Consider the following 552-nt stretch of genomic DNA (forward strand, 5'->3'; position numbering starts at 1 on the left):
AATCTTGAATAAATTATACCCCATTAGCCGTAGCTAAACACTTTCATCGACAAGATTACGCTCCTGTTTTCGGCTACACTACCTGAAATTTCTTATGCGTTTGAATTGTTATAGATAATCTGTTTTGAAGAAAAACAAATACGAAGCACCAAAAATTGCACTTTTTTGGAATGGCTCTAGCGCTTCAATAACTCTCAAACTCGCCGAACTACACCATTTGCATCTCCAGAAAACACATTAAAAATCTAAGATAGTATAGGAGCACTTTAACAGGCAGAAATTGAAATTTCACCCGAAATCGGCCCATTTTTCAACATAACAAAAGTTGCCACCAGTAGGGAGCATTTTAGCAAACTCACTCCGGAGAAGAATGTTGTCCTAATACCCTATCCTTTCATTTGAGAGGATCGTCCGCTGACTTTATTGACATGATGCCATTTTGGGACGTCCCAGTATATATGCAATGCATGCATCTGTGTTTATATAGGGTGAGCCCTTATTCATCTCATTAGTCAGGATGTCACACTATTTCGTTGATAACTCGACTTAGGG

This window comes from Topomyia yanbarensis, chromosome 2 (genome assembly GCF_030247195.1).
Source record: "Topomyia yanbarensis strain Yona2022 chromosome 2, ASM3024719v1, whole genome shotgun sequence".
NCBI lineage: Eukaryota > Metazoa > Arthropoda > Insecta > Diptera > Culicidae > Topomyia > Topomyia yanbarensis.